The 23,732-nt window shown below is 43.1% G+C and overlaps 1 non-coding gene and 2 pseudogenes across 1 annotated transcript; all 3 read right to left on the reverse strand.

The window, feature by feature from the left end:
• Nucleotides 1-20,059: 20,059 nt before the first annotated feature.
• On the reverse strand, nucleotides 20,060-21,566 carry LOC145951185 (uncharacterized; annotated as a pseudogene).
• Nucleotides 21,567-21,788: 222 nt separating this feature from the next.
• Nucleotides 21,789-21,944, reverse strand: LOC109793708 (5.8S ribosomal RNA). The gene has a single exon (XR_014428782.1). It is a non-coding gene; the product is annotated as a 5.8S ribosomal RNA (ribosomal RNA).
• A 245-nt stretch (nucleotides 21,945-22,189) lies between these two features.
• Nucleotides 22,190-23,116, reverse strand: LOC145951103 (uncharacterized; annotated as a pseudogene).
• Between the last annotated feature and the right edge of the window lie 616 nt (nucleotides 23,117-23,732).

Genomic DNA, 23,732 nt, shown 5'->3' on the forward strand with positions numbered 1-23,732 from the left:
TGGAGTATCCCGATTTATCCTTATTCGGGTGACTCTTTTGATTTTTTCTGATTTTTGCTGCCTCTGTATAGGCTGTTATCCGCTGGGGATTCTGGATGTTGATTTTGTCTCCACAGTCCACGATGCTGCTTCGACGATTGTTTTTGATTTTTGTGCCACTGAGGGCTGGATAACGCAGGGATCCGTCTAGGGGATGTGCAGTTACTCATAGGTTCTTGTGTCCCAACTTTCCATTGAGTAGTTGGCGCCCATTGAGGAATTTCTGTTTCCTTGGGGTGTAGACACGAAGATGCTCTTTCTGAGATGAGCAGTGCCTTATGATTGGCTGACGTCCTTTGGACGTTGGTGGAGTATCCCGGTTATCCTTATTCGGGTAACTCTTTTTAATTTTTGGATTTTGTTGCCTCTGTGTAGGCTGTTATCCGCCAGGGGATTTTGTCATTGGTTGTGATTGGCCTCTTCTGTTAGGCGTATCAGCTTGACGTTCAATGATTGGCTAAGAGCCAGATTCCACTTGGGGAATGATTTATTGATCTTTTTATGATTTTTGCTTTTTGAAGGAAGTGCCTCTGAGTAGGCGAATTATCTTGATGTTTGATGATTGGCTGAAAAAGCCAAATTCCGCTTGGGGAATTGTTATTGATTTCTTTTTTGGGTTTTCCTTTTTGAAGGAGTGCCTCTTGGGTAGGCGACTGGGAATTTGAAGTTCAATGTTCGGCTGAGTGCCGGATTCCGCTTGGGGAATATTTATTGATTTTTTTTGATTTTTTTTCTTTTTGTAGGAACGCCTCTTGAGTAGGCGATTGGGGATTTGGGGACCTTGTGTATCCCAGAGTATTATTTGGGAAGCCTCTACAGGCTTAGCCTCGCTCAGCGCTTTGAGTCGGAGAGCTATCTTCCACTGAGGAAGTGTTAAGTCCTTTGACTTGTATATACTGTTTGGATGATCGCACTTCCATTGGGGATTGCGTCGATTTTGCTTTGATAGCTCTCGCTGGGGATTTTTCCGTGAGCTTGAGCTGAGGTTTCTCTGGGGAGTATTATTTCTGCGAGCCTCTCCAGGCTCAATTATTCTGAATGAGTATTGTTTCGACAAGCCTCTCCAGGCTCAATTATTCTGAAAGAGTATTCTTTCGGCGAGCCTCTCCAGGCTCAATTATTCTGTACAAACTGATGAGTATTGTTTCGGCAAGCCTCTCCAGGCTCGGTTATTCTGCGAGAGTATTATTTCGGCGAGCCTCTCCAGGCTCAATTATTCTGAGAGAGTATTATTTCGGCAAGCCTCTCCAGGCTCAATTATTCTGAAAGAGTATTATTTCAGCAAGCCTCTCCAGGCTCAATTATTCTGAGAGTATTATTTCGGCGAGCCTCTCCAAGCTCAGTTATTCTGAAGGAGTATTATTTCGGCGAGCCTCTCCAGGCTCAATTATTCTGAAAGAGTATTATTTCAGCAAGCCTCTCCAGGCTCAATTATTCTGAGAGTATTATTTCGGCGAGCCTCTCCAGGCTCAATTATTCTGTACAATTTTGCGGATTTTGCCTTTTATCGATTTTTGGGCTTTTTCCATATTTTGCCTTTTTATTGATTTTGGCTTTTTCTGTATTTCGCCTTTTTGTTGATTTTGGCTTTTTCTGTATTTCGCCTTTTTTGTTGATTTTGGCTTTTTCTGTATTTTTGCCCTTTTTGTTGGTTTTGGCTTTTTCTGTACAGAAATGTCTCTGAGGAGTATTATTTTGGCGAGCCTCTCCAGGCTCAATTATTCTTTGATGAAGAAGAGTATTATTTCAGCGAGCCTCTCCAGGCTCAATTATTCTTTGATGAAGAAGAGTATTATTTCAGCGAGCCTCTCCAGGCTCAATTATTCTGCGAGAGTATTATTTCGGCGAGCCTCTCCAGGCTCAATTATTCTGCGAGAGTATTATTTCGGCGAGCCTCTCCAGGCTCAATTATTCTGCGAGAGTATTATTTCGGCGAGCCTCTCCAGGCTCAGTTATTCTGTGAGAGTATTATTTCAGCAAGCCTCTCCAGGCTCAGTTATTTTGTGAGAGTATTCTTTCGGCAAGCCTCTCCAGGCTCAATTATTCTGTTATGATGAGAGAGTATTATTTCGGCAAGCCTCTCCAGGCTCAATTATTCTGTATGGTTTCTGTTCAGCCCAAGAGTGTAAGCCGAGATGTCTCTTGGGGAGTATTATTTCGGCAAGCCTCTCCAGGCTCAATTATTTCGTATGAGTATTATTTCGGCAAGCCTCTCCAGGCTCAGTTATTCTGTATGATGCGGAATCTCTGTCTTTTTTGTCGAATTTTCTGCTGTCATACACAAGCAATTTTTCTATTTTTTCTATTTTATGTGATTGCCTCATGACGAGGTCTTTGAAAATTTCTTTATAGCCAATACGGCCGTATCCATTTCAGTACGCCCGTATTGAGTTGAAATTTTTGTTCATAACCCCCATTTTGGTACGGGTGTACTGAACATGGTGCGGGCGCATTGTTTTTTCTGAAATTTATATATTTTTGTTTTTTGTTTTTTTGTTTGTTTGTTTTTTTGTTTGTTTTTTCAATAAACAGAGAATAAGTGATCTTCCAGTACACCTATCATCTGTATGCATGTATGCAGTATGATGCACCTAATTCTATTTGATTTATTTTTTCAAAAGAATTAACCGATGCGTTTCTGTGTGGATTCTGCCATTCCTCAAGACGGACTGTGCGCTGCCGACTTCTATAACCGAGGAATGATGCGTATTTTGATTTTGGTGTCATCAACCAAATGATTCTTCCCTTCCTTTAGAAGATATGTCAACCCTCCTATTGACCACTATATCTCCATGTTTCCACTAGATTATTCAAAAATCGTTGGGACAAGAGAGAAAAGAAGGAAAGGATATATTTTCAAAAGTTTGTGTTTTAGAGGGGATTTATTTTATTTTTTAAAAAATGGATTTTGAAAGAATGGCTGGCCAATGGTAGGCTCAAGTGTTTAGGTTAGTTTGATTAAACACTTATGAGGTTAAGCACATCTTTGTTATTAATGATTGTGTTTTGACAACTTGGATAGCTTTTCTTGAGCCCCTTGTTGAATTCAATTGATGGTACCATCATGGATTTATTTTGTTCTTTTTCTTTTTTGACGGCCCTAACTTTTGCCTAAAACACCCATTTGTGGAGTTTTAGCGGGCTTTTGTTTTTGTTCATTATTTTGTAACCCTAATTTTTGCCTAGGTCACCCTTTTGTGGGATTCCTAGCGGGTCTTTTGCTCTTATTTTGTGCAGTCCCCTTTTTGGGTTTTCTGCCGAGCTTTTTGTTTTTTAGGATTTTTGTCCTGAATGGATTTCTTTTTATCCATGATGGCACTTATTGAGGCCAAGGAAAGGTGCTCCAAGTTGTCACACACTTCCATATAAAAATGATGCGGGTTTATTGATTATTAAGATGATTTTAACCTCATTTATGTTTATTCAAACAGGGTTAAAAAAATGTGGTCTAGAAATTTATTGCAAGCAAGAAAAGAAGCAATAAGAAAGAATAAAGAATGATTTTATTATAATCATAATGGAAACATGTGCCCTATCGAGGCTCGGGGGTCGGGCTGTCCCCGAGGAGTGATCTCTAATAGTCATCGAGTTTATGCATCCCTGTCGGAAGAAGAACAACACTTGATGACGACAGCCGGCCTTGACGCTTGTGAACCGGCCTTCCTAAAGATCTGGCTTAAAGAACGTTTGAGAAGGATCTTGGTTCCTCTTCGTCCTTTGATCTTTATTAGGGTTGTATCCTAACCCTTGTTTTCCCGGATTGTCCTTGATAATGGGTAGCTCCGGGATTCCTTGGGAGTCCTTGCCTAATCCTTGTCCTGGCAAGTATCCGTTCTTTGTGAGCATATGAGCTACCTTCTTCATTTCTCGGGGAAACGTTTCAACATTGGCGATTTCCAATGCTTGGAAGGCGGTTTCCAAAGCTTCCTCTGCTGCATCCACATAAGGTATGGTGGATGGCTTGCTGATGAATATGTCATCTTCAGCTTGTACAGTCACCAGTTTGTCACCCATTATGAACTTGACTTTCTGGTGGAGCGTAGAGGGTACAGCTTTCGCATCATGAATCCAAGGTCGGCCAAGGAGACAGCTGTATGCAGGAGTAATATCCATCACTTGAAATTCGACGTTGAAGATAGTGGGTCCAATTTGGGTTGGAAGATTGACTTCTCCCACCACTTCTCTTTTAGAGCCGTCGAAAGCTCGAACGATCATGTTGCTCGGGCGCATTTGGACTCCCTTGATTGCCATTTGATCGAACGTTCTTTTTGGAATCACATTCAAGGAAGATCCATTATCCACCAAGACTTTTGCGATGTGATACTCCTTGCACTTTACAAAGATGTGCAAGGGCTTGTTGTGGTTTGATCCCTCGGCGGGGATTTCTTCATCGATGAAGGTGAGGTGATCATTAGCCTTGATGTGACTAACAATCCCCTCAAACTCGTCTTGGGAGATAGTGTGCGACACGTATGCCTCGTTCAAGACTTTCAACAGAGCTTGCCGATGCGGTTCGGAGCATAGGATCAACGACAACAGCGTAATCTTTGCTGGCGTCCTATGAAGTTGATCCACGATGGAGTACTCGCTCTGTCGGATAAACTTTAACAGCTCGTCTGTCTCCTCCTCGGATTCTTTTTCCTCGGTTTTCTCCTTTTCTTTTCCTTTATTCTTGGGAGCTTTATCGTGAAGATCTTCGGGAGTGTAGATCCTTCCACTCCTAGTCATGCCCCCAAGTCCAGCGATGTTAGAGATATCGCTGTCGGCAGAAGAATGGATGTCGTATATCCATGGCACAGCCTTATTCGATTCGTAAGGGAAAGGCCTTGGAGCAGTGATCCTTAATGGTATTGGACCTTCCCCTTTGTTCGTCTTGATTACCAACAACGGAGTTGACGTGTGTTCGCTTGGCGCGGTTGTTGGCTTACACTTGATAACGAACGGCGTGCGATCCATTCTTTGAACATACGCATCGATTTAATCCTTTCTTTTTATTTATGTTTATTAATGAATTACTAGGAGGGATGTATGAAATGAATGACTCCTATGCATGATATGAGATGATGATGTTGAATATGCATGCATAGTGTTTATTCAACTAAGCATTATCATGTTTTGGGATTTTCCTAAGATGATGCATGATATTGCTTGGTTTGGGTACATACATATTTTTTCCTTTTGGATATTTTGTATCTTTTTGTATTTTTGGGTGAAAAGGGAAACTACCTATATGAATGCAATGAAGGTAGATGTTAACACCATGTACTAGAAGATCTTTATTTCTATTTATTCTTTTTATTTAAAAGAATGTTGTATGTTTAAAAGGTGCAATGTATGCTCATACAATGTCACATAAAAATGCACAAACAATTCACTCATCCACGAACAGTCACGAGCGAATCACGAGGTAGGGGTCTCCTGCAGAAAAGTGCATATTCAAGGAGGTTCTAACTGTTCTCACTTGGTCAAAGGCCCCCAAGGTGCCCCCATTATAGGGACCCAATTCCTCTCATCGTAGGTCGATGGAAAGTTCCAACGCACCGTCGGACTCAAGTTCATGGTTATCACCTTGAGTGATGTTTTCCGACAACGGTCTACGGGCACCTATAGACCCATTCGACAACCGGCCGTACTAACATCCACTCCCTATGGTTAATCACTCATGCCCCCGGGTATAGAGGGAACTGTTGTGTGCAAAGGTTTGTGTGCAGTTTTTATTTCAAACAATTGCGAAAATTTAAACAAACAACAGTTATTAAAAGCCATATAGATAAAACATGTTATTATACAAGCAAGGGGTAATGAAGTAATTTTAACTATTATTTGTTAAAATAATCTGTCACTAAATGGGATTGACTCTCGAGGCTTCCCCAGTGGAGTCGCCATCTGTCGCCACCGGCCCGAAACGGGCTTTCGGCATTCGCGAAGGATGGTTAGACTCTTTTATTTGTTTAAAAATATGGATTGCTAGAATGACTTATTCTCAAACTGAGACCTTGTCAAACGAGCAATTTTATTAAAAGGCTCACCAATCCATGTTAATCCCAAGCGGGACCCTCCATGGATTAGCGGTTTTCGTAAACGGAGGGTTCGTGGAGTCGCCACCAATGTTTTACTCAAAACATTGGAAAAAGGGATAAGGCAATCGATTCAAAAGTCGACTTCGGCCATTACAACCAGAGTCGGGTAAGGGAGTCGGTTACGCGTGAGGAAGGTGTTAGCACCCCACAGCGCCCCTTTCGGGTTCCCTATGACAGATTATTTCTAAAATAACAGCGTAAAATTACTAAATTACCCCTATTTATTCTAAGCAATTATAAATTAACTATCTACATGATGACAGTTAAATATGCACACAGAAAGCAGTAAAAGGAAGGATTTTGAAGAAGAAACCTTTGAAGCGTGCTTTTTATATATTTCGTAAAACTGGGAAGCTTTTTGGCGTTCCCTCGCTCTACAAGCCCGCTCGCTCCCTCCTATAAAATTTTAACTATGGAAATCCGGAGGATTTCCCTTCGACTAGGTTCGATCCTCAAGCAAAATGGCTCGGGGCTCAAGAACTTCGTCGGATCAACTCTCCAAGTGATTTCTAGGGAGAGCACTGCTCAAAAAACCCCAGAATACTCAAGGAGAGGGTTAAAACTATGTTCAAAAGTGTGAAATGACGTCCAATTGACGTCATATTTATAGGGAACAGGCGCAATACGGGCCCTGGAGCCAATACGGCCGTATTGAAATTTTTGAACTTCAATACGGCCGTATTGAGTTCAATACGGCCGTATTGAAATTCAGAAATTTCAATACGGCCGTATTGAGTTCGCCGCGGCTGTATTGAAGCTTCAATACGGCCGTATTGATTTCAGTACGGCCGTATTGAAGTTTCAGAAACTTCAATACGGCCGTATTGTGTTCACTGCGGCCGTATTGAAGCTTCAATACGGCCGTATTAAGTTCAGTACGGCCGTATTGGGCTTCATTCCCTCCACTTTCTTATTTTGAGCTATTCTAAGACCTCTAGACCTACAGAGAACCCTCCTAGGGCATTCCAGGAGTCCTTCTGGCTGATCTTCCTTCAGTCTTCGAGAGTCTTCAAGCTTTATTTCCGACCCGGACAATTTTAGGGGTCTACACTCTCTATTGCATGGTCACTGGACAGAAAGCCAACCCCGGATTCTTTTTCCTCGAGCACATAAAGAATCTGGGGGCAAGAGAGGGTAGTGACGCTCGGCGAGGCTACATCATGGTCTCCATGTTCCTTTCACGACTCGCCGAGACTTGGGGATGCCCCGATGGCATAGACGTAGGGGAGTTGGCGCCCAAGCCCATCAATGCTGCCACCCTGATCAACATGAAGATCATTGCTAGGGCAGGGAGGCAATTTGTACGGGCGACCACACGCGACACCTTCAGCGAGCTCTTCGAGAACATCGAGCTCCCAGGTGACGTGAACCCGCAGCCAGAGGCCGGCACCTCACAGCAAGACAGGGCCTACTTCGATGCTCGTTTCGACGCCTTGCAGCAGAGCATCGACACTCGATTCGATACTGCTCAGCACAGTATCGACGCCCTTAGACAGGAGTTTGACAGCCTGTCGGTCTGGCTGCACCGTCGCTTCCCAGACCCTCCACAGGATCCGCCGGTAGAGGAGTGAAGACCGGCTATCTTTCTTGCTTTTTATGTATTTGATTGATCGGGCTGTGCCCCACTTCTCTTCATTTCCATTGTACAAATTTCATTCTATTTAATAAATGAAATTTCCCACTTTTGAATCCAAATTCTTTAGCACTTTAATTTCCGTACAGAAAAAGCCAAAAATCAACAAAAAAGGAAAAAATACAGAAAAAGCCAAAAATCAACGAAAAAAGGCAAAAATACAGAAAAAGCCAAAAATCAACAAAAAAAGGCAAAATACAGAAAACCCCCCATTGTACAGAATAACTGAGCCTGGAGAGGCTTGCCGAAATAATACTCCCCAATTGTACAGAATAACTAAGCCTGGAGAGGCTTGCCGAAATAATACTCCCCAATTGTACAAAATAACTGAGCCTGGAGAGGCTTGCCGAAATAATACTCCCCAAGAGACATCTCAACTTGCACTCTTGGGCTGAACAGAAAATCCAAAAATTATACAGAATAATTGAGCCTGGAGAGGCTTGCCGAAATAATACTCTCTCAGAATAATTGAGCCTGGAGAGGCTTGCCGAAATAATACTCTCTCAAAATAATTGAGCCTGGAGAGGCTTGCTGAAATAATACTCTCTCAGAATAATTGAGCCTGGAGAGGTGTCGCCACCGGCCCAAACGGGCCTCGGCGGTCGCGAAGACGGTCGAGCTCGCTTTTATTTTAGTTTTGAAAATGTATTGGATTATTAGAACGACTTGTTCTCAAACTGAGACCTTGTCGATCTTATCCAATTTATTTATTAAAAGTCTCACCAATCCATGTTAATCCCAAGCGGGACCCTCCATGGATTAGTGGTTTTCGTAGTAAAAGGGTTCATGGAGTCGCCACCAATGTTTTACTCAAAACATTGGAAAAAGAGGTTTAAGGCAATCGATTCAAAAGTCGACTTCGGCCATTACAACCAGAGTCGGGTAAGGGAGTCGGTTACGTGTGGGGAAGGTGTTAGCACCCCACAGCGCCCCTTTCGGGTTCCCTATGACAGATTATTTCTAAAAATAATAGTACGAAATTACTAAATTACCCCTATTTATTCTAAGCAATTATAAATTAACTATCTACATGATGACAGTTTAATATGCACACACAGAAAGCAGTAAAAGAAGGGATTTTTAGAAAAGAAACCTCTTGAAGCGTGCTTTTATATATCAAGTAAAACTGGGAAGCTTTTTGGCGTTCCCTCGCTCTACAAGCCCGCTCACTCCTTCCTAAAAAATAATTTTTGACTTGGAAATCCGGAGGATTTCCCTTCGACTAGGTTCGAAACTCAAGCAAATGGCTCGTGTCTCAAGAACTTCGCCGGATCAACTCTTCGAGTGATTTCTAGGCAGAGCACTGCTCAAAAAAACCCAGAATACTCAAGAAGAGGGTTAAAACTTAGTGTCAAAGTGTCCAATGACGTCCAATTGACGTCATATTTATAGGGAACAGGCCCAATACGGGCCCTGGAGTCAATACGGCCGTATTGAAATTTTTGAACTTCAATACGGCGTATTGAGTTCACTGCGGCCGTATTGAAGCTTCAATACGGCCGTATTGATTTCAGTACGGCCGTATTGAAGTTTCAGAAACTTCAATACGCCGTATTGAGTTCACTGCGGCCGTGTTGAAGCTTCAATACGGCCGTATTAAGTTTAGTACGGCCGTATTGGGCTTCATTCCCTCCACTTCTTTATTTTAAGCTACTCTAAGACCTCTAGACCTACAGAGAACCCTCCTAGGGCCTTCCAGGAGTCCTTCTGGCTGATCTTCCTTCAGTCTTCGAGAGTCTTCAAGCTTTATTTCCGACCCGGACAATTTTAGGGGTCTACAGCTGCCCCCCCTTTACTTAGTCAAACGGCCTTTTGGTGTACCGATTGACAAGTAAAGGAGTTGACCCAATTGTCCGGGTAATACACCAACCTTCTGACTTGTAGTGTCTTCCGGTGGAAAATTGTTGAGTAGCCTCTCCAGGTTGTTGCATACCTCGGCGCTTCTGACAACCTCGGTAGCTAAGTTTAACACCAACGTGCCTTTGACGACGCTGATGGCTGAGTATTGTCTCTCCAGACCTTGAGTATTGTCTCTCCAGACTTCGAGTACTGTCTCTCCAGACTTTGAGTATCGTCTCTCCAGACTCTGAGTACTGTCTCTCCAGATTCTGAGTATCGTCTCTCCAGACTTTGAGTACTGTCTCTCCAGACTTTGAGTATCGTCTCTCCAGACTCTGAGTACTGTCTCTCCAGACTCTGAGTACTGTCTCTCCAGACTTCGAGTACTGTCTCTCCAGACTTTGAGTACTGTCTCTCCAGACTTTGAGTACTGTCTCTCCAGACTTTGTTTGAGTATCGTCTCTCCAGACTTTGTTTGAGTATCGTCTCTCCAGACTTTGTTTGAGTATCGTCTCTCCAGACTTTGTTTGAGTATCGTCTCTCCAGACTTTGTTTGAGTATCGTCTCTCCAGACTTTGTCTGAGTACCGTCTCTCCAGACTTTGTCTGAGTACCGTCTCTCCAGACTTTGTTTGAGTACCGTCTCTCCAGACTTTGTTTGAGTATCGTCTCTCCAGACTTCGTTTGAGTACCGTCTCTCCAGACTTCGTTTGAGTATCGTCTCTCCAGACTTTGTTTGAGTACTGTCTCTCCAGACTTCGTTTGAGTATCGTCTCTCCAGACTTCGTTTGAGTACTGTCTCTCCAGACTTCGTTTGAGTACTGTCTCTCCAGACTTCGTTTGAGTACCGTCTCTCCAGACTTCGTTTGAGTACTGTCTCTCCAGACTTCGTTTGAGTACCGTCTCTCCAGACTTCGTTTGAGTATCGTCTCTCCAGACTTTGCCTCTCAAAATGAGGTAGTTGAGTATAGTTTGTCTCCACAGTCCACAATGCTGCTTCGACGGTTTGTTTTTCTGATTTTGTGCCGCTGAGGGCTGGATAACGCAGGGATCCGTCTAGGGGATGTGCAGTCATTCATAGGTTCTTGTGTCCCAACTTGCATTGCTTAGTTGGTACTCATGGGAATTTTTGACTCCTTGGGGTGTAGACACAGATGCTCTCTCTCTGAGTTGAGCGATGCCTTATGTTTGGCTGACGTCCTTTTGACGTGAGTGGAGTATCCCGGTTGTCCTTATTCGGGTCTCTCTCTTTGATTTTCTGATTGTGTTGCCTCTGTGTAGGCTGTTATCCGCTGGGGGATTTTGTCGTTGATTTTGATTAGCCTCTTCTGTTAGGCATATCACCTTGATGTTCAATGATTGGCTGAGATCCAGATTCCACTTGGGGAATGATTATTGATCTTTTTATGATTTTTCCTTTTGAAGGAGTGCCTCTTATGTAGGCGACTGGGGATTTAGGGATCTTATGTATCCTAGAGTATTATTTAGGAAGCCTCTGCAGGCTTAGCCTCACTCAGCTCTTGAGTTGGAAAGCTATCTTCCACTGAGGAAGTTTTAAGTCCTTTGACTGAATATTTTGCTTTGGATGATCGCGCTTCCATTGGGGATTTTGACGATCTTGCTTTGATAGCTCTCGCTGGGGATTTGTTCCATGAGCTTAAGCTGAGGTTTCTCTGGGGAGTATTATTTCTGCGAGCCTCTCCAGGCTCAGTTATTCTGCGTACTGTGGAGTATTATTTTGGTAAGCCTCTCCAGGCTTAGTTATTCTGTACAAACTGTTTGTTGGATTTTCTATATCCTTGCCTTTTTTCATTTTCGGCTTTTCTGTATTTTGCCTTTTCTTCTGATTTGGCTTTTTCTGTATTTTGCCTTTTTTATGTTTTTGGCTTTTGCTGTACAGAAATTAAAAGTGCTAAAGAAATTAAATTCAGTTATTATGAGAGAGTATTATTTCGGCAAGCCTCTCCAGGCTCAGTTATTTTGTAGGAGTATTATTTCGGCAAGCCTCTCCAGGCTCAGTTATTCTGAAGGAGTATTATTTCGACAAGCCTCTCCAGGCTCAGTTATTCTGAAGGAGTATTATTTCGGCAAGCCTCTCCAGGCTCAATTATTCTGAGAGTATTTTTTCGGCAAGCCTCTCCAGGCTCAGTTATTCTGAGAGTATTCTTTCGGCAAGCCTCTCCAGGCTCAGTTATTCTGAGAGTATTCTTTCGGCAAGCCTCTCCAGGCTCAATTATTCTGTATGACGCTGTTGATTTTTTGAATCTTTGCATTTTGTTTGCTGCTGTCATACACAAGCAATTTTTCTATTTTTTCTATTTTATGTGATTGCCTCATGAAGAGGTCTTTGAAAATTTCTTTATGGCCAATACGGCCGTATCCATTTCAGTACGCCCGTATTGAGTTGGAATTTTGTTCATAACCCCCATTTTAGTACGGGTGTACTGAACATGGTACGGGCGCATTGTTTTTTCTGAAGTTTATTTTTTGTTTTTTTGTTTTTTGGTTTGTTTTTTCAATAAACAGAGAATAAGTGATCTTCCAGTACACCTATCATCTGTATGCATGTATGCGGTATGATGTACCTAATTCTATTTGATTTATTTTTTCAAAAGAATTAACCGATGCGTTTACGTTTGGATTTTGCCATTCCTCCAGACGGGCTGTGCGCTGCCGATTTCTGTAACCGAGGAATGATGCGTGTTATATTGGGATTTGGTGTCATCAACCAAATGATCCTTCCCTTCCTTTAAAAGATATGTCAACCCTCCTATTGGCCACTATATCTCCATGTTTCCACTAGATTATTCAAAAATCGTTTGGGACAAGAGAGAAAAGAAGGAAAGGATATATTTTTTCGAAAGTTTGTGTTTTAGAGGGGATTTATTTTTATTTTAAAAAATGGTTTTTGTAAGAATGGCTGGCCAATAGTAGGCTTAAGTGTTTAGGCTTGTTTGATTAAACACTTATGAAGTTAAGCACATCTTCGTTATTAATGATTGTGCTTTGACAACTTGGATAGCTTTTCTTGAGCCCCTTGTTGAATTCAGTTGGTGGTACCATCATGGATTTATTCTGTTTTTCGATTGCCCTAACTTTTGCCTAAAACACCCATTTGTGGAGTTTTAGCGGGCTTTTGTTTTTGTTCATTATTTTGTAACCCTAATTTTTGCCTAGGTCACCCTTTTGTGGGATTCCTAGCGGGTCTTTTGCTCTTATTTTTGTGCAGTCCCCTTTTTGGGTTTCCTGCTGAGCTTTTTGTTTTTTAGGATTTTTGTCCTGAATGGATTTCTTTTTATCCATGACGGCACTTATTGAGGCCAAGAAAAGGTGCTCCAAGTTGTCGTGCACATTTCCACATAAAAATGATGCGGGTTTATTGATTATTAAGACGATTTTAACCTCACTTATGTTCATTCAAACAGGGTTAAATAATGTGGTTTAGAATTTTATTGCAAGCAAGAAAAGAAGCAATAAGAAATAATGAAGAATGATTTTATTATAATCATAGTGGAAACATGTGCCCTATCGAGGCTCGGGGGTCGGGCTGTCCCCGAGGAGTGATCTCTAATAGTCACTGAGTCTATACATCCCTATCGGAAGGAGAAAAACATTTTGACGACGACGACCGGCCTTGACGCTTGTGAACCGGCCTTCCTAAAGATCTGGCTTAAAGAACGTCGAGAAGGATCTTGATTCCTCTTCGTTCTTTGATCTTTAACAGGGTTGTATCCTAACCCTTGTTTTCCCGGATTGTCCTTGATAATGGGTAGCTCCGGGATTCCTTGGGAGTCCTTGCCTAATCCTTGTCCTGGCAAGTATCCGTTCTTTGTGAGCATATGAGCTACCTTCTTCATTTCTCGGGGAAATGTTTCAACATTGGCAATTTCCAATGCTTGGAAGGCGGTTTCCAAAGCTTCCTCTGCTGCATCCACATAAGGTATGGTGGATGGCTTGCTGATGAGTATGTCATCTTCAGCTTGCACGGTCACCAGCTTGTCACCCATCTTGACTTTCTGGTGGAGCGTAGAAGGAACAGCTTTCGCATCATGAATCCAAGGTCGGCCGAGGAGACAGCTGTATGCGGGAGTGATGTCCATCACTTGAAATTCGACGTTGAAGATAGTGGGTCCAATTTGGATTGGAAGATTGATCTCTCCCACCACTTCTCTTTTAGATCCATCGAAGGCTCGAACGATCATGTTGCTCGGGCGCATTTGGATTCCCTTGATTGCCACTTGCTCGAGCGCTCTTTTTGGCATTACGTTCAAGGAAGATCCATTATCTACCAAGACTTTAGCGATGTGATACTCCTTGCACTTTATAGAGATGTGCAAGGGCTTGTTGTGGTTTGATCCCTCGGCGGGGATTTCTTCATCGGTGAAAGTGAGGTGATCATTAGCCTTGATGTGACTAACAATCCCCTCAAACTTGTCTTGGGAGATAGTGTGCGACACGTATGCCTCGTTCAAGACTTTCAACAGAGCTTGTCGATGCGGTTCGGAGCTTAGGATCAACGACAACAGCGTAATCTTTGCTGGCGTCTTATGAAGTTGATCCACGATGGAGTACTCGCTCTGTCGGATAAATTTTAACAGCTTGTCAGTCTCCTCCTCGGATTCTTTTTCCTCGGTTTTCTTTTCTTCTTTTTCTTTATTCTTGGGGGCTTTGTTATGAAGATCATCGGGAGTGTAGATCCTACCACTCCTAGTCATGCCCCCAAGTCCAGCGATGTTGGAGATATCGCTGTCGGCAGAAGAGTGGATGTCGTATATCCACGGCACAGCCTTATTTGATTTGTAAGGGAAAGGCCTTGGAACTGTGATCCTTAATGGTGTTGGACCTTCCCCTTTGTTTGTCTTGATTACCAACAACGGAGTTGACGTGTGCTCGCTTGACGCGGTTGTTGGCTTACACTTGATAACGAACGGCGTGTGATCCATTCTTTGAATATACGCATCGATTATTTCTTTCTTTTTATTAATGTTTATTAATGGATTACTAGGAGAGATGTATGAATGACTCCTAGATCTCTCCATGATCTATATGCATGATATGAGATGATGAGGTTGAATATGCATGCATAGTGTTTATTCAACTAAGCATTATCATGTTTTTAGGATGTCCCTAAGATGATGCATGATATTGCTTGGTTTGGATAAATACATATTTTTTCTTTTGGATATTTTGTATCTTTTTTGTATTTTTTGGGTGAAAAGGGAAACTACCTATATGAATGCAATGAAGGTAGATGTTAACACCATGTACTAGAAGATCTTTATTTCTATTTATTCTTATTATTTAAAAAAGAATGTTGTATGTTTAAAAGTGCAATGTATGCTCATACAATGTCACATAAAAATGCACAAACAATTCAATCATCCACGAACAGTCACGAGCGAATCACGAGGTAGGGGTCTCCTGCAGAAAAGTGCATATTCAAGGAGGTTCTAACTGTTCTCACTTGGTCAAAGGCCCCCAAGGTGCCCCCATTATAGGGACCCAATTCCTCTCGTCGTAAGTCGATGGAAAGCTCCAACGCACTGTCGGACTCGAGTTCATGGTTATCACCTTGAGTGATGCTTTCCGACAACGGTCTACGGGCACCTATAGACCCATTCGACAACCGGCCGTACTAACATCCACTCCCTATGGTTAATCACTCATGCCCCCGGGTATAGAGGGAACTGTTGTGTGCAAAGGTTTGTGTGCAATTTATATTTCAAACAATTGCGGAAATTAAACATACAACAGTTATTTAAAGCCACATAGGTAAAACATATTATAATACAAGTGAGGGGTAATGAAGTAATTTTAACTATTATTTGTTAAAAACAATCTGTCACTAAATGGGACTGATTCTCGAAGCTTCCCCAGTGGAGTCGCCATCTGTCGCCACCGGCCCAAACGGGCCTCGGCGGTCGCGAAGACGGTCGAGCTCGCTTTTATTTTAGTTTTGAAAATGTATTGGATTATTAGAACGACTTGTTCTCAAACTGAGACCTTGTCGATCTTATCCAATTTATTTATTAAAAGTCTCACCAATCCATGTTAATCCCAAGCGGGACCCTCCATGGATTAGTGGTTTTCGTAGTAAAAGGGTTCATGGAGTCGCCACCAATGTTTTACTCAAAACATTGGAAAAAGAGGTTTAAGGCAATCGATTCAAAAGTCGACTTCGGCCATTACAACCAGAGTCGGGTAAGGGAGTCGGTTACGTGTGGGGAAGGTGTTAGCACCCCACAGCGCCCCTTTCGGGTTCCCTATGACAGATTATATCTAAAAATAATAGTACGAAATTACTAAATTACCCCTATTTATTCTAAGCAATTATAAATTAACTATCTACATGATGACAGTTTAATATGCACACACAGAAAGCAGTAAAAGAAGGGATTTTTAGAAAAGAAACCTCTTGAAGCGTGCTTTTATATATCAAGTAAAACTGGGAAGCTTTTTGGCGTTCCCTCGCTCTACAAGCCCGCTCACTCCTTCCTAAAAAATAATTTTTGACTTGGAAATCCGGAGGATTTCCCTTCGACTAGGTTCGAAACTCAAGCAAATGGCTCGTGTCTCAAGAACTTCGCCGGATCAACTCTTCGAGTGATTTCTAGGCAGAGCACTGCTCAAAAAAACCCAGAATACTCAAGAAGAGGGTTAAAACTTAGTGTCAAAGTGTCCAATGACGTCCAATTGACGTCATATTTATAGGGAACAGGCCCAATACGGGCCCTGGAGCCAATACGGCCGTATTGAAATTTTTGAACTTCAATACGGCGTATTGAGTTCACTGCGGCCGTATTGAAGCTTCAATACGGCCGTATTGATTTCAGTACGGCCGTATTGAAGTTTCAGAAACTTCAATACGCCGTATTGAGTTCACTGCGGCCGTGTTGAAGCTTCAATACGGCCGTATTAAGTTTAGTACGGCCGTATTGGGCTTCATTCCCTCCACTTCTTTATTTTAAGCTACTCTAAGACCTCTAGACCTACAGAGAACCCTCCTAGGGCCTTCCAGGAGTCCTTCTGGCTGATCTTCCTTCAGTCTTCGAGAGTCTTCAAGCTTTATTTCCGACCCGGACAATTTTAGGGGTCTACAAGAGGCTCGCCGAAATAATACTCCCCAGAGATATCTCAGCTTCCACGCTCGGACTAAATTCCCCAGTGAAAGCTATCAAAGCAAGATCAGCAAGATTCCCCAAGGGAGGCTTGATCATCCAAACAGCATATCTAAGTCAAAGGACTTTGATTTCCTCAGTGAAAGATAGCTTTCCAACTCAAGCGATGAGTGAAGCTAAGCCTGAAGAGGCTTTCTAAATAATACTCTGGGATACATAAGATTCTTAAAAACCCCAGTCGCCTACTCAGAGGCATCCCTACAAAAAGCAAAAATCCAAAAGATCAATAATCATTCCCCAAGCGGAATCCGGCTTTCAGCCAATCACTGAACATCAAGATGATACGCCTAACAGAAGAGGCTAATCAAAATCAACGACAAAATCCCCCAGCGGATAACAGCCTACACAGAGGCAACAAAATCAGAAAATCAAAAAGAGTCACCCGAATAAGGATAACCGGGATACTCCACCAACGTCGAAAGGACGTCAGCCAAACATAAGGCATCGCTCAACTCAGAGAGAGAGCATCTGTGTCTACACCCCAAGGAGTCAGAAGTTCCCCATGGGTACCAACTAAGCAATGCAAGTTGGGGCACAAAAACCTATGAATGACTGCACATCCCCTAGACGGATCCCTGCGTTATCCAGCCTTCAGCGGCACAAAATCAGAAAAACAAACCGTCGAAGCAGCATTGTGGACTGTGGAGACAAACTTATCTCAAAACCCTGGAGAGGGCAAACTCAGCTTCCCATGTTGAGAGGCAAAACCCTGGAGAGGGCAAACTCAGCTGCCCATGTTGAGAGGCAAAACCCTGGAGAGGGCAAACTCAGCTGCCCATGTTGAGAGGCAAAACCCTGGAGAGGGCAAGACTCACGCTAGCCTGGAGAGGCGACGACTAATACTCACCCTGGAGAGGGCAAGACTCACGCTAGCCTGGAGAGGCGACGACTAATACTCACCCTGGAGAGGGCAAGACTCACGCTAGCCTGGAGAGGCGACGACTAATACTCAACCTGGAGAGGCTACTCAACAATTTTCCACCGGAAGACACTACAAGTCAGAAGGATGGCCTATTCCCCGGACAGTTGGGTCAACTCCTTTACTTGTCAACCGGTACACCAAAAAACCGTTTGACTAAGTAAAGGGGGGGCAGCTGTAGACCCCTAAAATTGTCCGGGTCGGAAATAAGACTCGAAAACTCTCAAAGATCAAAGGAAAGTCAGCCAGAAGGACTCCCAGAAGACCATAGGATGACTATCTGTAGGTTTAGAGGTCTTAGAGTAGCCAAAAATAAGAAAGTGGGAGGTTTGGAGCTCAATACGGCCTCCTTGGAATTCAGTACGGCCGTACTGCACATTTTGTACTACAATACGGCCGTACTGACACCAATACGGCCGTATTGAAGTTTCTGTATTTCAATACGGCCGTACTGAATTCAATACGGCCGTATTGAAGTACAAAAACTCAATACGGGCCGTATTGAACCCAGGGGCCGTACTGCGCCTCATCCCTATAAATAGGACGTCATTTGGACGTCATTCCACACTTTTTCCAGACTTCTGGACCCTCTTGCTGAGTATTCTGGGGTTTTTGAGCAGTGTTCTGCCCTAGAATTCTCTCCGAGAGCCGATCCGACGAAGTTCTTGAGTTCTGAGCATTTAGCTTGAGAATTCAAACTAGTCGAAGGGAAATCTTTTTGATTTCCATAGTAAAGATTAATTTTTAGGGAAGGAGCGAGCGAGCGTGTAGTGGGAGGGAGCGCAAAAAGCCTCCTAACATTTGAATATATATAAAAGCACGCTTCAAAGGTTTCTTCTTCAAAATCCTTCCTTTTACTGCTTTCTGATTGTTGCATCGCATGTTTAATTTATTCATCATGTAGATATTTAATTTATAATCGCTTATAATAAATAGGGGTAATTTAGTAATTTTACACTGTTATTTATGAAATAATCCGTCATAGGGAACCCGAAAGGGGCGTTGTGGGGTGCTAACACCTTCCCCGCACGTAACCGACTCCCTTACCCAACTCTGGTTGTAATGGCCAAGGTTGATTTGCGAAAATCAATTGCCTTATCCCTTTTTCCAATGTTTTGAGTAAAACATTGGTGGCGACTCCAAGAACCCTTCTTTTTGTGAAAACCACTAATCCATGGAGGGTCCCGCTTGGGATTAATATGGATTGGTGAATCATTTAATAAAATTGTTAGTTCGATAAGGTCTCAGTTTGAGAATAAGTCGTTCTAACAATCCACCACTTTTCAAAACATTAAAACGAGTCCGACCATCGTCGCGAATGCCAAGGTCCGTTTCGGCGGGTGGCGACAAGGAGTCACTTCCTAGTACTACATTTAATTGTATTTATTTGACCGGATACGGCTTCAATCAAATTTGGCGCCGTTGCTGGGGACCATCGGTTCCTGTTAGAGGCTGTGTGTTTGTGTGTTATTTGCTTTTGTTGTGTTCTGTTGTGTGTTTTGTGTTTTAGAGTCTCTTTACATGTTATGTGTGTAGTGTGTTAGTGTATCAGTGTTTCAGTTTTAGTGCATCAGTTTTTGTCTCAATTTTGTGTATCAGTTTGGTTCTTGCGTTTTTGTGTCGCATTACATGTTATGTTGTGTATATGTGTTTGTTATTAGCCCCCCAGGTGTAGCACGTTTTTCAGTGGAAGAATTTATATTGTTGAGTCTGATGCATATAGAGATCTAATGGAACAGTAAACCAATGGAACAATAACTTGAGTTTGGTTTTTGGTGCATTTGCTGTCATGTGTTTGTGATAACTGATCTTTATTGCATTCCATATCTCATTGACCATTGACTGTTAACCAATTATATTGATTTCATTTGGTGTTGTCGCAAAGCACCTAAAATCTCCATAGTTGAAGATCTAATAAAGCTTGCTACGAGGTATTACTCATCAATCTCTTGTTCTATCTTTCTCTTCTTTTATTTCATATATTGTTATAATAAACGCAATCATGTAGATATCTTAGGGTTCATCGTGTAATTTAATTTTCATGTAAATAATCATTAATAAATGGGATTAAATATTTAATTTATTAATTCTTATCATGTTAACTTCATCATAAGGTACCGATTAAGGGCGCTATAGGAGTGCTTAATACCTTCCCTATACGTAATCGACCCCCGAACCCAATTTTGGTTATCAAGGCCATTATTGGACTTTTAAAAACCTTTTCTTTTTCCAATGTTTTGAGTAAAATATTGGTGGCGACTCCATGAACCTATATTCAAAACCATTAATTAAGGATTAGTCTGGTGTCCGGGCATTCCTTAAATTATGAGACTTTTAAAAGGATGTTTAAACCATAGGTCGCAAGATCAGAAACTTTCGGGTTGCGATAGGCCTTCAAGGTTCTCATTTGAATATTTTCTACTACCACCAAGATCTACACTGACGAACGCTCTGCCCGGGCTAACGCTCCAGGTTTTACAACGAACGCTGCGCCCTCCTACTCATCGAGGCTTGGCTCTTGCCTCGACCGCTAGGTATAGGTCGCGCGCTTTAGCGCCATCCATTTTTGGGGCTAGTTGATTCGGCAGGTGAGTTATTACAGACTCCTTAACGGATTTCGACTTCCATCACCACCGTTCTAGTGTCTTAATCGACCAAAAACCCTTTGTGGGGTCTAGGTTAGCGCGTAGTTGGGCACCGTAACCCAGCTTCTAGTTCATCTCGCATCGCCAATTCTGCTTACCAAAAATGGACCACTTGGAGCTCTCGATTTCGTTGAGTGGCTCAACAAAGAAGCCACACCGTCCTACCTATTTAAAGTTTGAGAATAGGTCGAGGGCATTGCGCCCCCGATGCCTCTAATCATTGGCTTTACCCAATAGAACTCGCCCGTAGGCTCCAACTATCCTGAGGGAAACTTCGGAGGGAACCAGCTACTAGACGGTTCGATTAGTCTTTCGCCCCTATACCCAAGTCAGAAGAATGATTTGCACGTCAATATCGTTGCGGGCCTCCCCTAGAGTTTCCTCTAGCTTTGCCCCGCTCAGGCATAGTTCACCATCTTTCGGGTCCCAACAGGTATGCTCTCACTCGAACCCTTCACAGAAGATCAGGGTCGATCGAAGGTGCAACCCACAAGGGGATCCCACCAATCAGCTTCCTTGTGCCTTACAGGTTTACTCACCCGTTGACTCGCACACATGTCAGACTCCTTGGTTCGTGTTTCAAGACGGGCCGAATGGGGAGCCCACAAGCCGATGCACGGAGCATGCAAGTGTCGAAGCACGCCACAAAGGCGCATGCTGCCGTCCACAATCATGACGATAACATCTCCACGAGCATTTTGACAACCCGGGCTTGGGCCACCATCACAATCCGCATCGGCCAATGCCCCGAGTCGATCGGCAGATTGGCTAACACCATTCCACATTCGACTGAGACATACCGCCGACCCCCATCAGCTTCCCTCCCAACAATTTCAAGCACTCTTTGACTCTCTTTTCAAAGTCCTTTTCATATTTCCCTCACGGTAATTGTTCGCTATCGGTCTCTGGCCAGTATTTAGCCTTGGACAGAATTTACTGCCCGATTGGGGTTGCATTCCCCCAACAACCCGACTTGTCGACAGTGCCTAATGGTGTGACAGGGTCCGAGCACGATGGGGCTCTCACCCTCTAGCGCCCCTTCTAGGGGACTTGGGCTCGGTATGCCACTGAGGACGCTTCTCCAGACTATAATTTGGATTCCAAAGACAACCGATTTTCATGGTGGGCTCTTCCCAGTTCGCTCGTCGTTACTAAGGGAATCCTTGTTAGTTTCTTTTCCTCCGCTTATTGATATGCTTAAACTTAGCGGGGAGCCCCGCCTGGCCTGAGGTCTCGTTAGAGATGTCAAAAATACAAAACAAATTGGGTCAAGAGTCCAAACCTGCAAAGATGCACACATGATTGGCCTCGAGCATTACTCATGCACCATTATACCATGGCACGCTCAACCGTGAACTCAATTTTCAACCAACCACGAGACAATGCTCGTGGGAAGTCATCATGCACTCCAAACACAGTATCGAAAAGAAGACATGTAGAAGGGGGTAACGATTTTTGACACCCAGGCAGGCGTGCCCTCAACCTAATGGCTTTAGGCGCAACTTGCGTTCAAAAACTCCATGGTTCACGGGATTTTGCAATTCACACCAAGTATTGCATTTCGCTACGTTCTTCATCGATGCAAGAGCCGAGATATCCATTTCCGAGAGTCCTTTTATATCGTGTGTTGAGACAATGCTGCAGATCACCATCTCCGGGTCCACGACGTTACACTAAACAATTTTTTATTCCTTGGCGCACGAAGCGCCGAGGTTTGAGGTTTGTTCAAAGAAAGTCGACCGAGCATGGCTCAACCCACTCCCTCCAAACACGGGGAAGGATGAGATGTTAATGAACACCTCAAGCCAATCCCGAGTAGAAAAACAAATTCAGCGGTCAAATTGATTAAGGCATCGACAATGATCCTTCCGTAGGTTCACCTACAGAAACCTTGTTACGACTTCTTCCTTTAAATGATAAGGTCCAGTGGACTTCTCACAATGTCAAGGGCAGCGAACCGCCCACGTCGCCGCAATCTGAACACTTCACCAGACCATTCAATCGGCAAGAGCGACGGTCGATGTGTACAAAGGGCAGGGACGTAGTCAACGCGAGCTAATGACTCGCGCTTACTAGGAATTCCTCGTTGTAGACCAAAAATTACAATGATCTATCCCCATCATGATGAAATTTCAAATATTACCCGGGCCTATCGGTCAAGGCTATAGACTCGTTGAATACATTAGTGTAGTGCATGTGCAGCCTAGAACATCTGAGGGCATCACAGACCTGTTATTGCCTCAAACTTCAATGGCCTAAGCGGCGATAGTCCCTCTAAGAAGTTGGTCATGGAGGGTTACCTCCACATAGCTATTTATCAGGCTGAGGTCTCGTTTGTTAACGGAATTAACCATACAAATTGCTCCACCAACTAAGAACGGCCATGCACCACCACCCATAGAATCAAGAAAGAGCTCTCAATCTGTCAATCCTTACTATGTCTAGACCTGGCAAGTTTCCCTGTTTTGAGTCAAATTAAGTCGTAGGCTCCCCCCAGAACCCAAAGACTTTGATTTCTCATAAGGTGCCAGCGGAGTCCTAAAAGCAACATCCACTGATCCCTTGTCGGAATCGTTAATGGTTGAGACTAGGACAGTATCTGATCGTCTTCGAGCCTGTCGCCACCCGCCGAAACGGACCTTGGCATTCGCGACGATGATCGGACTCTTTTTAAGAGTTTGAAAAATGATGGATTGTTAGAACGACTTATTCTCAAACTGAGACCTTATCGAACTAACAATTTTATTAAATGATTCACCAATCCATGTTAATCCCAAGCGGGACCCTCCATGGATTAATAGTTTTCGCAAAAAGGGTTCTTGGAGTCGCCACCAATGTTTTACTCAAAACATTGGAAAAAGAGTTAAGGCAATTGATTTCGCAAATCAACTTAGGCCATTACAACCAGAGTTGGGTAAGGGAGTCGGTTACGTGCGGGGAAGGTGTTAGCACCCCACAACGCCCCTTTTGGGTTCCCTATGACAGATTATTTCATGAATAATAGCTTAAAATTATTAAATTACCCCTATTTATTAGAACGATATTAAGTGAATTATCTACATGATGAAAGCTTTAAAAATGCAATGCAACAATCAGAAAGCGATAAAGAAAGCAATAAAAGACGAGTTTTGGAAGAAAACCTCTTGAAGCGTGCTTTTATATATTTAAAAGAACTAGGAGGCTTTTTGGCGCTCCTTCCCACTACACGCTCGCTTTCTCCTTTCCCTAAAATAAAATTTTTACTATGGAAATCAAATAGATTTCCCTTCGACTCGTTCGAATCTCAAGCAAATGGCTTATGATTCAAGAACTTCGTCGGATTGGCTTTCAGAGAGATTTCTAGGGCAGAGCACTGCTCAAAAACCCAAGAATACTCAGCCAGGGGGTCCAGAATAGCTGG

The sequence above is a fragment of the Cajanus cajan genome, chromosome 8 (assembly GCF_000230855.2).
Source record: "Cajanus cajan strain Asha chromosome 8, NIPB_CcT2T_4, whole genome shotgun sequence".
Taxonomy (NCBI): Eukaryota; Viridiplantae; Streptophyta; class Magnoliopsida; order Fabales; family Fabaceae; genus Cajanus; species Cajanus cajan.